At 40.8% G+C, this 15,678-nt stretch overlaps 1 long non-coding RNA gene across 1 annotated transcript in view; it reads right to left on the bottom strand.

Annotated features, from left to right (window-relative positions):
* Positions 1–300: 300 nt before the first annotated feature.
* LOC122798231 overlaps positions 301–15,678 on the bottom strand; it is a 210,170-nt gene continuing 194,792 nt past the window's right edge. The window contains exon 2 of the long non-coding RNA XR_006364233.1: positions 301–486. This is a non-coding gene — a long non-coding RNA (uncharacterized LOC122798231). The remainder of the gene's footprint in view (positions 487–15,678) is intronic.

The raw sequence follows: 15,678 nt of genomic DNA, 5'->3' as shown, positions 1-15,678 counted from the left end.
ACCAACACAGTACACACATATTTCATTCTGGACCTTGAACGGAACTCGTATACTAAACAACCCTCACAGAAGCCAAGCATAAATAAAGGTTTGGCATCTTACACATTTTAATAGCCATGTAGGCCTATTGAGGGTTTCTACCAATACGTGGCTATATTTCTGAATAGTTTGACATTTTCTTATCTTTTTTTTTTGTTTGTTGAATCAAGATATGTTTTATAATCCTCAAAAATTACGTTAAAAGCACCAGCAGCCACTCGAAACAAAAGTCCAAGGTGCCCAAGGAAGCAGGAAACAAGCACTTTTAAAAAAACAATTTATTGCACGAAACCACAGCACATAGAAATCCCAATACACATTAACGTTTCTGAAATCTCAGCCTATACGTTTTCATTTAGTTTACTTCATCAGATGTGGACAGACTAAATTTCTGCAACTAACGAGGTGCAGTCAAAGAATCCAAAATGTGCTGGACCGTGGGGTAATCTAAAAAATATATATATATATATATATATATTATAATACCTTTGCTGAATTATCTATCACTTTACACACAGGCAAACATACATTTATACAAAGGAAAACAAACCCTGTTAATATGTTCACAGTTACATACATTTACATAAAAGAAAGCAGACCATGTTAACATATTCATAGTTACAATCATTATACATCACATATATTATTTTATATAATTATCAATCCAGCATTACATAAATTGATCAATTCCTGCCTTCTCCTAAACCTCACTCCTCTTCCAAAACATTGTTCTGCATGTGCTGTTCCCGTGATTTCCATGTTTTTCTATGTAATTTGCTCCTACCCTTTTTTAAAGATCCCATTTCTAGTATTTTTATCTCTGTTACAATATTCACTGATTCAAATACAGTTGGTTTAGACTCTGATTTCCATTTTCAAGTAATTGTTTTTTTAGCAGCCACCAAAATTAAGCTTAACAAGGCCTTACAAAGTCTAGGCAATTGAGATCCTGTATCCCAGCTCAAAAAATCATTTCTATAGCTACACCCACTTGCCCAACCAATATTTCTGAGAGTACTCTGTAGGGAATATTTAAAATCTGCCCACTCATTACACTCCCAAAACATATGTTCCCAGTTACCTCTTTCTTCTCCATTACACCTCCAACATTTGCCATCTACCTGAAGAAAAATTATTTGGAGTCTGCTTGGAGAACAAAAATACCAGTGCAAACACTTTCAAGTAAAAATTCTGAACCTTCTAGACTTTGTTGTATATTTGGGAACCATACATATGCCCTCCAATTGTTTACTTGTGAATTGCTTATCCAGTCTCTCTCCTCCCAATCTTTTCTAACCTTTTCCACTTTATTCCTATAGTTATCATGCAATATGCCATATGCCCTACTAATTAACACCTTTTTGACATCAGCTTCTGTTCTAGATTCAACTAAAAACTCTAGCTGAGAAGTTATTTCACTTAAGATTTCCCTCTCCCTTTCTCTCTGCCTATATTCTGATATCAGTTCATAATAAGGAAGACAGTCACTAGTCTGCAAATATAGTTTGACATTTTCTGGGCAATATTTCTGACTGTTCAGTCATAAACTGCCCTTATGTTATACTTCTGGATGCAAAGGTAATGGAACAGCTAGCCCATGAGAAATATATGTACTACTTTGCTATGATCATAAACTAATGAACATTTTCAGATTGACAGATTGTAAAGGATAAAAACGTACAACAGGTATGTTGTAAAACTATAATAAAAAAAATATAACACTTTAAATCAAAGCAAAGGTTTTCATTTAATTTCTTTCACAAAATACTACAAAACAATAGTTTTGACTCCTGTTGTGCACAGATTGTCCCTCTAAAATAAGTCCTTGAGTGTTTATAGGTTCATAAGTGTTTACTAGGCTAACAACTACATCCATCCCAATTCTCTGACAAGTTCTGATATGCTTGATGAGTGTAAGCAGGGGTTTGGGAGATGAACCATTTACAGGTTGCCTGTGTCCATTAGGTGCTAAACCAGAGATGAATTTCTTGTTTCCCATCCAATGGTCCAAGCTGCACTTGAACTGGGTTAGGGAGAAACTCTGCTTCACATGGATAGGGAGTCTGTTCCATAGATGGGGCAGTCTCTGGGATACATACTTGTCTCTCCAGCAGGTCCTATTTAAATCACAGGCAAGGTTTAAGTCTTTAGAATGAGTAATTCTGGTGGTGTTTGTTTTGTGGATATGCAGGAGGTCCACCAGATTGGGGTCTGAGAATGCCTTGTATACAGGCATAGATCTCTCCTCAAAAGCCTGTAGGAGACAGAATACAGGGATTGGGCCTTGAGGCAGTCTGCACAGGACATTTTACTTATGCCCTGCATTCCTTTAGTGTAGAACCTCTGTGGACATTCCAGTCATTGGATATGCCTGGTTAGGTACATACCAAAGGAGGCATTGCACTCAATGGACGGTCAGTAAGCTACATGCCTCTTCTGATAGTTTACTCCACCTTTAACAGTGAATTTACATAATCTGATTATAAATAAAAGATATAATTATTTTTTCAGTGTGAAGTATTTCAGCTTTTATGAACAGACTCCCTGTCCATACACAGACTAGCCACTTTCTCACTAGGAACATCTCCATTGTTTGACTATGATCAAGAGAAAGATCTTCTGCCCACAATAATGCATTTTACCTGCACAGTCATAGTATCACAGGAGGTTACTAGGCTAATGGTCCTGAGGCCTTTACAAGCCTAGCCAAGTTTTTTTCCTCTTTTAATGGTGCAATAGCTCAAAACCTGCTGCCCCTGTCCAGAAGGGATGCAAGTGAAACCCAAGGGGTGAATTTGCAATTTCTCATCCAATTTTCCAGATTAGACTTGAAAAGGGTAAGTGAAGGGCTCTGTTTTACTAAAATTGGAAGTTTATTCCAGAGTAGGGGAGCCTCTGGGAGATGATTTTTTTCTCTCCAGCAGTTCCTGTTAATATCTCTTCTCATGTTGAGGTTGCCAGAGCAGGTGCAGCAAGTATCATTTGTCTTGTTAATGTGTAGCATTTTCATCAAGGCAGGATCTGCAGTTGCCCTATAGGCTAGGCAGAGATCAGCCCTAAGTAGTCTGCATGACACAGAGTACAATGACAAGGATTTTAGTCTATCAGCATAGGACAGGTGTTGGACACCTTGAATTTTCTTTGTAAGGTACCTAGGAGGTCCCTCCAATTGTTGGAGGTGCCTGGCAAGGTACATACCGAAGGGTGCACTGCGCTCTATAATTGGTCTAATAAGGGAGGAGTACAAGGGGTTATAACCTGTTTTTTTCTGGAGTCAATGCTGTTACTGATGACTTGGGCAACATAGAAGGCTTTCCGTACCACTGTAGACACAAGATGGTCAAAGGAGAGGTTGTTGTCAACCTGTGTGCCCAGATTTCTTACTACAGATTGGGTACTTAAGGTGTTGTTGTTAATGTGGTACTTTGCAGGGATGTCTTCCTTGCTGAAGGGGATGATGATGCATTTTTTCTCATTTAACTTTAACCCATTATTTTGGTACCAATCATTGGTTTGAGTAAGACCTTCCTGGAGGGTGCCAGTGTCACTAGGGGATTCAATGATCACACCCAGTTTGCAGTCATCTGCAGAGTTTGTTAGCCACATGCCCTTTGATATGGCCTGTACTTCTTAAAGTAAATTCCAAACAATAGAGGACTCAACACTGAGCTCCACTGCCCACTGATTACTGGTCTGAAAGTGGATGAAGAGTCCCCTATTTTAGCTGTCTGTGTTCTACTCATAAGCAACAGTCATTAAACAGTGATTGCGTGAACACACAGTGTGACTCTACCCCATAATAACTGCTTTTTGAATGGGAATACACAAAATGTTTTACCAAGACAAAGGGCATGCATACACAAACACAGCAAGCCCCCACTCATGTTCATTTAACAGTGATCAAGAGACAATAAGATATTTGCTTTCAGGAGAGAGAATAATACCCCACAAATTACCCCCTTTGTCAAGGTATACCTTAGATGTTTGACTGTGATCACCAGTGGGCCACAAATAATTAATTCACATATATAAATAACATAAAAACCTGTGATCATTTAACTGTGATGAAGTGATAAGTCAGTTGCTTTCAAACTCAGACTACCCATAATATCTCTTGACTAGGTACTCCTCAGTTGTTTGCGTTCAAATAAAAACAAAATTAGTTCACACTAATTTATCCATCTGGTTTTATATACATAAAAAAACAATGATTGTTTAACAGCCATCAAATTACATTAAGTCAGTTGTTCTCAAACAAAGGCCATCGCCAGTGCACAAATTACCACATTCTGACTATGTACACCTCAAATGACTGACAGTGGTAACATGAAAGAACTTCTGCTTAAAGTAAAATATTCAGCTTTTTTTTACATAGACAGCCTCCACCCACAATTTTTAACTGTGATCAAGTGAAAGCTAATCAGTTACTTTTAAATATGAAATAACACCTCAAATTAACTTTTTGACTAGGTATAGCTCAGAAGTCTGACTTTTATCAAATAAGGTTAATTCTAATCATAGTAACATATTCATCTTGTTTCACTCATAAAGACCCCTGTCTCATCATCGTTTAACTTATAATAGTATTTTGTTTGTCCACTTCAAACCTTTCCACAGCCCAAACTGTAAGCAAACAAAAAAAAATAATAAGCTGGAGGAAACTGAACCTTCCCTGTGACTGCCCATCCCCAAGCCTGGTTTAGCCTACCCCTCACCCGTAGCAGCAGCTCCGAAACAGAACATGCTGCTACTGTACATTCACACAGAAAAAGGATTAGAATGTTGATGAGCTGCATTCCATTTCTGTTACGAGGTCTGTTTTTGACTCTTTTTGTGACAGAGCAACTATTAGTTAATCATGCCAAATAGTTTACCCTGCAAATTATTAAATTTATAGAGCTGTTGGAGGGTTTACCCATGGTGGTGGTGCTGCGGTAGCATTGTCGCCTCACAGTAAGGTGCTGTCCGGTTCGATTCTCAGTTAGGGCATCTTCTGCATGGTGACATGTGTGAATGGGCGTACCTTCGTTGAAGGTTGTGCATCAGGGCTGGTAACTCGGTACATAAAAATCAACTACCAATCATTAGCGGACCGGAGTTGATAAGTGTACAGGATGGCATATTTGACATATGTCTAGCAACACCATTAAAGTACAACAGAGAGGATTCTCTCTCCTTCAGTAGCTGCTTGCTACTGTGCAGGGGAGCAATGAACATTGATCACTGAAGTTCTAGAACATACCTTTTGGGAATACAGTTATTTGTTACAGTGGTTAAAGTTGAACAGATGGTTGATGTAATGATCCTGGAAACATTCATTCATTCTTTTTCTATACCTGCTTTATCCAGTTCATGATTGTGAGAGCCCGATGCCATCCCTCTAATCAGGTGTAAAGGAGGAATCAGTCCTGGGCAGGATACCAGTTCACTGCAGGAAAAACAAACACACATGCAGTGTCTCACCTAGGATTAGTTTAAGCAGTACCCACCTACCTATTTACACTTATTTTTAATGTGGGAGAAAGTCATCCCACACAAGCAAAAAAAAAAAAAAAGAACACGGAAATGGGATCACAAACTCCACAAAAAATGCATGGGTATGGGAAGTTATGAATAGCCAGAGAACATGGCTTCAGGTATAACAGCAAAATGCCTGAAGTATTGCCTGCAGGTTTAGGTAATGGCATTAAATAATAAGAATGAAGTAGCAATACAAGAGGCAAGGTAGCAAAGGTAAGAACTGTTGCACAAAAGAAAATCCCAAAACATCTGGCTGTATTTACTGGTGACAAATAAGGGAAGGGGAGAGATTGCTTGGTCTTGCCTCAGTTTTCTACGTGTTGTACCTCCAACTTAAATAGATTTTGATCGATTAATTTCTTATAATTTGGAATTACATAATACTTTAGAGTTTTGTAAGTAAAGTGAGAGTAGAAGTAGTTCTCAGGTTATGGAAAACGTTCCACAACATACCCTAGTGAGGCTTCTGCTTTCTGCTTCCTATTAGCAGATATGATCTAGGACAGTGGCCACAACTTGAATTTACATCCCCTTAGAGGGGCTTTTAAGTTGAGCATGATCCTATGGGAAAGAAAACAACAAAACAAAACCACAGTTAACCCTGCAAAACCTTTTAGCTTCAGAGTCAAACTGCTCTGAGTTTCTACAGTTAGTGTACTGATATGGTTTTTGGGTGCTACCCTAACAGCAGACAAAAATTTGAAAATTTTATACGATAGCAACATGTGTGATGTCACTTGCTGTACTATATGTGTGTGTGTGTGTGTGTGTGTGTGTGTGTGTATATATATATATATATATATATATATATATATATATAAATAAAATCTATTCAGGTAGCATTTCTGTATTATAAAAGTATCAGTCTTAGTAGAAAGCATTATTATCTGAGCTAAATGAAACAGCTAGATGTGAGGTAGGGGATAGTCCAGGAAGACTTCACTACTACATTAACTCTTCCACTGTGCAGTGAAAATTAGTAAACCGAATAATAGCAGAAGCTGATCATAACCCTCCCCCCATATGAATGTAATCAGTCTTGTACCTCTCACATTTAAACCTCTGCTGGTCTGCACTGAAGGCAAAAGCAGGACAGTCCTTATACATTCCTGAACATGTACATGACCTACATTAGAATAAATGGAAAAAACAGTAAGTGGCTCCCTGAAATGTGTGTGTGTATCTATGTATGTATGTATATATATGTTTTTATTGTTTTAAATGGATTGGAAATGGGTGCATAAGAAATCAAAAAAGGGAGAAAGCAAACAAAAGACCATACAGAAGGATATATGAAAGGCAAGAGTGGATGTGGGGAGGTTTAGACAGGGTATACTTTTTGGAGGGAGACAGACACCCATTTTCATTTTGTTAAGAAGGGGAGATGGGAAATGATGTACAGGGAAGGCAAGATATGGAAAGGGAGTAGAAGTATGAAAGCAGGGGCACACAAACAAATAAAACATTGACAAAGACCAACAGGGGAGGTGCTGACACAAAGGATGTGGGTTTGACAATGGAATTATTAGCATACAGACAAATGATGAGGGAGAGGACTGAACAACAAACAAGGGAGGGAGGATACACACAAGGAAAGAGAACAGTGGGATCAGAGACAGAGTGGGTATATAACTTATTTTACCATGTTGCCTAGGACTACCACCCCAAATAGGCCCTGCCTGAGGTAATGGTGATGTTAATGCCAAGCATCAATACAACTCTTGAAGCCACGTGAGGATCCTGTCCGGGAGGCCAATTCAAGCATCAGTCCACCAGTACACCAAATCCCCCAGCATTTCTGCCAGCTCCACCTTGGATATAGGCTAACCTCATGTTGGAGAACTGTCTTGTTCTGATGAAAATGGTAGACAGATTCCAGCAACAAGCTAGTCTTAGACAATGTTCACAGTTATCAACTGTCCCTGATGTTCCACAGAAATGTGATCTTTCTCCCGTAAAAAGTCTGTTTTTGTGATAGAACAGTGAGGATGAAAGTCCCTAACTAATGGCAGATAGAGTTACACACTGCTTATTCTGTACTTAATACATACTTACAAAAACTGTGTTACATAACCACTCATTTTATTCTTTTGATCTCTGTAAATGAATATTATTATTTAAGAAGTGTTGCTGATATAGGAACCTTTCTCTCTTATACTTTTTGGCTTTGACATTTCTTTTACAGTGGCTCGCTGACATTTTGTTTTACAGCCCTAAGGTCTTATAGTTCAGTTCTGGCATCCTGTTAGTTTACACTGTGTTTGCATGTTATGTCTATGACATTATAAAATCCAAGAATCTTAACGTGCTTTTTTAACATATGTACAGAAAAAAATGTCTTTATTAGTACTCCCTCCTTCAGATTTTTTTTTAATGCTCTCAAATGTGGAAAACTATATCTCATGGCTTCATCTACTCTTGCTACATCTTACTGCAGGATAGAGCAAAATCCCTTAATAAGAAAGCATCACTGATCAGTACTAGCAAAAAACTACAGTCCCTCATAAAATCATCCAAGGCCAGCTTCGAGAGAAAAATTGCACAAGACACTAAAGATAACCACAAGGCCCAACTCCGAACATATCTGGGAGTTGCCACCCAGTGTTTTACTTGTATTCTGCTTTTAACTGCATATTAAAACTTCAAAAGAGACCACAGCTCTATCTCTTGTGAGTCAGGCAGAAATTTTTCCCCACCCACCCGGTTACTGTCGTGTTCTTAAATACTGCTATATTTCTAGTTGCCTGCCTCTTATGTTAATTTGACCATATATCTCATTTCCTCTCTGCTTTCACTGGCTTGTGTGAGTAAGCACAAAATTATCATTTTGTGAAATCACGCCCCTTCAACTCTTTAAATTTATTGGCCATACTACTGTATTCCATAGTACCAGAATACAAAAGTGACCACCCCTTTCAATCTATCTTGCTGTTTTAAAAATAGTGATTCTCCACTAAAACTTAACTTTTTAGAGAGATAAAACTTAAGTTACCTACTTTTACATCTAAGTTATCTAGTGCACACTGCAGTGTTTAGGATAAACCATTTTTTTTTCATCTTACCTTTAAGTGACTAGCACTTGCTCTAATACCTGCTGGAAAGCACTAGGAAGCCTTAAACTGATACAAGCACTCAACCCTCCTTGTTAATAAGGAGAAATTAATCGTAGGCACTAAACAACCTAGAACTGCAAAGTACTTTGCTAAGGCAAGGGAAAACAGCTCCTGTACTTTACAAAAAAGCATCAAACCAGGCATGTCCAAGGGTCAGCTTCCGGTGATTTCTCCTATTCACCTGGTGAATCTGGGCATACTGGGGCAATGCAGCAATTGCTTCATGTACACAGACAACCCTCTCCTCCTACCACCCAGCACTACAACCTGTGAGAGATGCACTTACATAGCCAAACTGGAAGCAAAGCTCTCTTCACCCAAGATTGTGCTAGACAGTCAAGAGGAGAAGGTTAACACCAGCACTACACCTCAAGTAACACATAGCCCTTCAAAACCCACACCACCAATACCCACACATAGCAACATTAAATCCACATATGCGGAGGCCTTTAACTGTAACCTGCCCAAGCAACAAGGACCTCCAAAGCTGAAATACAAACAAACACCAATCACAACCAAAGTGTCACATAGGTGACTCTATAGTCAGGCACACTGATGTCCCACTCACCAGGCTGAACAAGGAGAAAATTACAGTCAGCTGCCTGTTGGGTGCCACATAACGTATGCACTCAAGTCACTCCACAACAAGTACAAATATGACTCTGTTATTGTCCATGTTGGAGTGAATGACTTGAGACATACCTCCCTGGACTACATGAAAAGAGACATGGAAGAGCTCTTGGATCATGTGGTCAATGCAGGTATGACCCTAGCCCTAAGTAGCATCCTGCTTTTGCCCAGAATGATACCACAATATAAGGAAAAAATGACTGACTTCAACAATTGGCTAAGCTTCTGGTGTTATTCAAAGAGGATCCAATACCTGTCTGCCTGGGACGACATGACCGACAGACCATGATGCTTTGTCAGAGATGGTCTGCACCTGCCGCTCCTGGGATTCAGGTTACTGGCTAAGGCTCTTGCCACCCCTATAGTGCCTTTTTAGGCAAAGTTCAAAGGACAAAACCACCACCATAACAGGCACAGGCATGCAAATTCTGAAGGTAATGCTACTCAATGCTAGAAGTCTAAACCTCAAAATGCACTCTCTCGAGGCACTCCTAAAAATGGGGAACATTGCTATCTGTGCAGTAACTGAGACCTGGTTCAATGCTCTAGAGAGCACCCCTGCAATACCAGGCTATAACTCTTACCATACTTTTCGGCCACCAAACCAGGACCGAAACACTAAAGGTGGAGGAGTGTCCATATTCACCAAGGATATTCACACCACCAGGCTAGTTGCCCAACACAATGCATCTGAAATTCTCCCGGTGCAACTAACACTAGGTACGACTGCAGTCCAAATTGTAGCTTGCTAAAGATCCCCCACCATGCCCCAAGATTCTCACTACACCTTTATAAACATACTGGAAAATATTAAGATACAACCATACACCCTAATACTGGGTGATTTCAACTACCCTGCCATTAACTAGGAAAACTACTCGTGTACCAACACCTTTGCCCAATGGTTCTTAGAATTCATAAATTCCAATGCCCTGGATCAACTAATCCATAGTCCCACCAGAGGATCCAATATCCTAGACCTGATCATTATCAACATGGGAAATCAATGCTCCACACCTGTGGTCACCCCCTCGTTGGTCAGGTCTGACCATAAGCTAATCACCCTTAACATCCACATCCCACCCCCACCCCTCAGTAAGGAAACCTCCATAAAAAACGTCTCTAAAGCCAACTTCATGCTACTCAAGTCAGAAGTGACACACATCACAACACCCATGCAGACGGGAACTGAAAGTTCAACTGCTGAATCCTGCACTAAGGCACTGTACGAGCACATCCACTCATGCATGAATCGTGCCATCCCAAATAGAACCAAGATGCTCTCCTCCAAAAAAAGGAAGCCAATCTGGTGGTCCCCTGCCATAAACAAACTTTACAACAAAAGTAAGAAACTGTTGCAGAAAAGAGGAAAATCCCAGGATGCAAAAAACTCCCTTACCAGCCTCAGTAAGAAGCTGAGATCTCTCATAAAATCCTCCAAAGCTAGTTATGAAAATAAAATTGCCAAAGATAACCACAAGGCATTCTATGTCAAGAATCTAAATGGCAATGCTCAGATCTGCTCTGAGCTACAACAAAATGGCATTAAATATACTGATCCCAAGGATATTGCCAATATCCTGGCAGATCAATTCAGTGCCAACTTCACCCCCTCTCACCCCCTAAACGGCCCATCTCAATGCTGGAAGATTGCCAAATTCTAGTAATAACGGCCACACAGGTATAAAAAAACACTCTTCAAAGCTAAGAATACAGCATCCATGGGACCAGATGACATTCCAGGCTGTGTATTACATGAACAACAAAATGAACTGGGCACCTCACCTAAGTGTCATGTTTAATCATAGCCTCACGTCATGCCCACTGAGTGGTGCACAGCTAGAGTTATCCCACTCCACAAGGGGGATCCACCTTGGATCCCGGAAACTACCGCCCCATCCGTCTGACGAGCCTGATCTGCAAGGCCATGGAAAGTATTATCATGAAACTTATAAACAAAGACATTGGCAACCTTCAAACACTGGACCCCACCCAGTTTGGGTTTGTTAAGGGATGATCTTGTCTCCTGAACCTGATTGACTTCTTTGAATCAGTCTCCAGAGCCATGGACGAAGGTAAGGCAGTCCATACAGCCTATCTGGACATCACCAAGGCCTTTAACACCATCCCCCACTCTGGAATCATAGATAGACTTACTAAGCTGGGCATTAATCCCTACATCACTCGATGGGCTGCCAACTGGCTTACTGACAGAACCCACACTGTAAAAGTAGCCAACTCCAAATCAAGCTCCAGACAAGTGACAAGTGGAATACCTCAGGGTTCAGTCCTGGGACCTCTCTTGTTTGGCATCTACTTCTCTGAAGTACAGGCTAACACTAAGGGACTCTGGCTAACAAAGTTCACAGATGACTGCAAACTGGGAGCCATTATTGAATCCCTAAATGATGTGGATACTCTACAAAAGGACCTTACAGAAACAGATGCTTGGTGCCAGAGCCATGGGCTCAAGCTCAATGCCAAGAAATGTATAGTTATCCCCTTTGGGGAAAAACATGTACCCGTGAATTACCACATAGGTGGCAGTACACTAAACACCGAAAGTAACCCATCTGTATTAGAAACAATATTTAGAATACATTTAGAGCCTGTTTACTGCATTTCCTGTGTTGCACTTAATTTAAAATCTTTTTTTCTTAAAATTGCATTTTACCTGACTCCGGCCTAGCACTCAAGTGTGGGGTCATTTATTGCACTGTTCTGACTATTTTGCTACTTGTGTATCTCTGCTACTTTTAAACTAAAACAAAAAATAAATAAATAAATAAATCTTGCTTTTTTCCCACTTTCTGAAATTTAAAAAAGTTCAGTTACAGATTTGCTGTTCTGAACTGTTTGTAAGTTTCTTGGAGGCCAGTGCTTGCTTGGGCTAAAGGGAAGTCTCTGTCTTCATCAGTGGCAGTGATTAACACTGAACAGCCTGCCTGCCCCTGTAGGAGTGGTTACTGCCTAGAAACTGTAGTTTTATTGGCCATTTTGGGTCAATTCCAAACTCCTTGATCTCTCTCTCTTAAAACCCTGCTGCCTCGTGGTTTTGGCATCTTTCCAGGCTTGATAGTTGTTGCTGAAGCACCTACCAAGGGGAGAAAATGCTGAGAGAAGAAAGGAGCCACTTTCGAGTTTTTAAGTATTTTCTTCTGATTTTTTGTTTAAAATTTCTGTTTTGCCGCCTACTTTTTGGCGTTTTCCGGCTTGCTAAATTTGCTATCTATATTAGAAACAGTATTTAGGACACATCTAGAGCCTGTTTACTGCATTTCCTGTGTTGCACTTAATTTAAAATTGTTTTTTTCTTAAAACTGCATTTTACCTGACTCTGGCATAGCACTCAAGTGTGGGGTCATTTATTGCACTGTTCTGACTATTTTGCTACTTGTGTATCTCTGCTACCTTTAAACTAAAACAAAAAAAAAAAATCTTGCTTTTTTCCCACTTTCTGAAATTTAAAAAAGTTCAGTTACAGATTTGCTGTTCTGAACTGTTTGTAAGTTTCTTGGAGGCCAGTGCTTGCTTAGGCTAAAGGGAAGTCTCTGTGTTCATCAGTGGCAGTGATTAACACTGAACAGCCTGCCTGCCCCTGTAGGAGTGGTTACTGCCTAGAAACGTTTTGGGCTAATTCCCAGCTCTTTCAAGTTTCCTGTCTTAAAACCCACTTTTGCGCAATTTTGCACAGAGCACAGCATCAAGCAGTGCCGCTTAAACTGGTTTAAACTATTCCCGGCTCCACAAAGTCTGCTCTTCACTTTTTCCCTTAGAACTCTTCTAAATCTTAAAGTAAGCACTTCATTTTCATTCTAAAGCCCTGCACTTAATCTTATAAGTACTCTTATAAGTAAACACTAACTAAAGCACTACACCCTCTTATACTCCTTATAATTACTTGGTTCCTTATTGGTCCTTTCTGTTCAGTCAAATAACTGTTCCTTATACTGTTCTGGCATGTCCAATAATCAGTTTCGGGTTTACTCTCCAGTCCAGCTGGTGAATCTGGGTATCTTGAGGCAATGTTACAACTGCCTTATGTACACAGACCACCCTCTCCTCCTCCCATCAAACTCAAATATATGTCAGAGATGCAACTATATAGCCAAACTGGAGGCTGAGCTCTCTCAACCCAGCACTGGCACAGTCTGTCAGGAGGGGAAGGTAACCACACACACCACTATTCCAGTCTCACATAGACCTATCACATCAGCAAACCAAACCCATAAACACACAAAAACATACTCAGAGGCTCTAAATAAAAATCTGCCAAAGCAGCAGAGACCTCCAAAGCAGACATCCAAGCAACCGCTACCTCGCAACAATACCCACATATCACATATTTCACAAAGTCAGTGTGCCCCACAGCCCTAAAGGCTAAGCAACACACCTAACACACTTGTAATAGGGGACTCTATTGTCAGACACACTGACGTCCCTCACCAGACTAAACAAAGAGAAGGTCACTGTAAGCTGCCTGTCGGGTGCCAGGATCTGCCACATAACACAAGCACTCAGGTCACTCCAAAGCAAGTACAAATATGATTCCGTCATTGTCCATGCTGGTGTGAATGACCTGAGACGTACCTCCCTGGACTACATTAAAAGAGACATAGAGGAGTTCTCTGATCATGTAGCCCAGACCGGTATGACCCTGACCTTGAGTAGCATCTTGCCCTCACCAACAATGATGCCACAGTATAAAGACAAAACGATCAATTTTAACAATTGGCTAAAGCATTGGTGTCATTCTAAGGGGATTCAGTGTCTGTCATCCTGGAATGACATGCTTGACAAGCCACATTGCTTCGCTAGGGACGGCTTACACCTGTCACCCCTGGGCTTTCGAATACTGGCTAAGGCTCTTGCCACCCCCATAGTGCCTCTTTTAGGCAATGTTCAAAAGACAAACCTACCTCCATAGACAACACAAGAAAAAAAAAACTAAGGGTAATGCTGCTCAATGCCAGAAGTCTAAACCTCAAGATGCACGCACTCGAGGCTCTCCTCAGTATGGAGGATATCGATATCTGTGCAGTGACAGAGACCTGGTTCAAGGCCCCAGAGAGCACCATAGCACTACCAGGTTATACCTCATACCATGCTTTTCGGCCCCAAAACTCAGACCGAACCACAAAAGGAGGGGGAGTATCCATATTCATCAAAGATACCCATACCTCCAAGTTAGTGGCACTACACGAAGCATCAGAGACCATCCATGTACAGTTAACCATGGGAAAAACTGCCTTTCAGTTTGTAGCCTGCTACAGACCACCCTCCCAAACTCAGGAACCCCACTTGCCCTTCCTGAGAATACTAGAGAATATGAAGGTCTCTCCAAACACAATAATATTGGGTGACTTCAACTACCCAAACATCGACTGGGAAAACTACTCAAGCCCCAACACCCTTGCCCAACAGTTCCTAGAATTTATAAACTCAAATGCTATGGAACAACTGGTCACCACTCCCACAATAGGGGATAACATATTGGACCTGGTCATCACCAACATGGGGACTCTATGTTCCACACCAGAGGTATGCCCCTCATTGGCAAGATCAGACCATAAATTAATCTCACTGGACATCCATATCCCAGCCCCACCCCCAGCCAAGGAAATCACGGTGAAAAATTTCTCAAAAGCAAATTTCACACTTTTCAAAACCGAGGTGGAATCCTTCAAAGCCACTGGGCCAGTGGAAAATACTGCCCAAACAGCAGAATCCTTTACAAATGCATTCTATGGACACCTACAGGAATGCATGGATCGTGCTATCCCAAATAAAACCAAGACTCACTCCTCCAAAGGCAGGAGACCAGTCTGGTGGACCCCGGCCATAAATAAGCTATACAACAGAAGGAGGAAGCTGCTACATGACAGAGCAAAATCCCAAAAAGGGAAGGCATCTCTGATCAGTACTAGCAAGAAACTATGATCCATCATAAAATTATCTAAGGCCAGCTTCGAAAGAAAAATTGCACAAGACACTAAAGATAATCACAAGGCCTTCTTTAGTTATGTCAGGAATCTGGGGGCAACTCCCAGATATGCTCTGAGTTAGTACGAAATGACAAAAAAATACACTGATCCCACAGACATTGCCAACATCCTGGCAGACAGGTTCAGTGCAAACCCCCCCCCCCAAAAGACCAAATGTCTATCCCAACAGAATGTAGCCTCCCTGACATCACAAATGCACAGGTGAAAGCTGCTCTCTCCAAAGCAAAAAACACAGCATCAATGGGACCAGATGGTGTCCCGGGCTGCGTCTTACACGAGCTCCAAGAAGAACTAAACCCTCACATAAAGTCACTGTAAAATCTCAGCCTTACTACAGGATATGTACCCAAGGAATGGTGTAGAGCAACAGT

Source organism: Protopterus annectens, chromosome 3.part1 (assembly GCF_019279795.1).
Source record: "Protopterus annectens isolate FY-2018-M chromosome 3.part1, PAN1.0, whole genome shotgun sequence".
NCBI classification, from domain to species: Eukaryota; Metazoa; Chordata; order Ceratodontiformes; family Protopteridae; genus Protopterus; species Protopterus annectens.
The sequence above is the reverse complement of the archived record's forward strand: the minus strand, read 5'-3'. Positions and strand labels throughout refer to the sequence as shown.